Raw genomic sequence first — 725 nt, 5'->3', positions numbered from 1 at the left:
AAATTTTAAAAAAAGTCACAAAAACCCATCAGCCATTTTGTAATTACTATGATCTTTTGCCAAATTTAATGCTAAGATACTTTAGTTTCACAAACTACACTTACTATTTACTGCTCCCATCCATACCATTGCCTTCATTTCTATGATCAGAATGATCAGAGCAAGTTATTTACCTTGTCCTTTATAACAGTAGGTATTTTTCATCTCTCTTAGACATACTCAATGTTCTAAAATGCAGAAAGCAAAAAATAATTCAATTGGGAGGATTCAGTCTCTTGTTAGTGTCATGATACTTAAACATTTAGCTCAAGTATGGATTCCTTTTGCATTTAAATCAATTTTAGATGTTAATAATAGCTAATATAATTGTTAGTGACCCTACAATTAACGCAAGAATACAAATCATGGGCATCAAGTTCATATTAAAGTCAAATAACAGGTAATTTTTTCCCCTTAGTTCTTTAAGGGTATTGATCAAATCCAATGTAATGTCTCTTTCCAAATGGAATTCTGGCCCTTATGTAGCAATGAGGAAAGGGCTATCGGATCTTCCTTCATGTCAATGGAAAGGAGAAAACTAAAATTAAACATCACAGCCGAAGCATAGGCAAGAAACTGGATAAGTTGATTATCATCTATTTTGATTATTATCTTTGTTAGGGCTAAATGCCTGATCTGTGTTTGGGAATGGCAGTTACTCTGCTAAAAAGAAAGGAAATGAATGA

The sequence above is a fragment of the Camelus dromedarius genome, chromosome 5 (genome assembly GCF_036321535.1).
Source record: "Camelus dromedarius isolate mCamDro1 chromosome 5, mCamDro1.pat, whole genome shotgun sequence".
NCBI lineage: Eukaryota > Metazoa > Chordata > Mammalia > Artiodactyla > Camelidae > Camelus > Camelus dromedarius.
The sequence above is the reverse complement of the archived record's forward strand: the minus strand, read 5'-3'. Positions refer to the sequence as shown.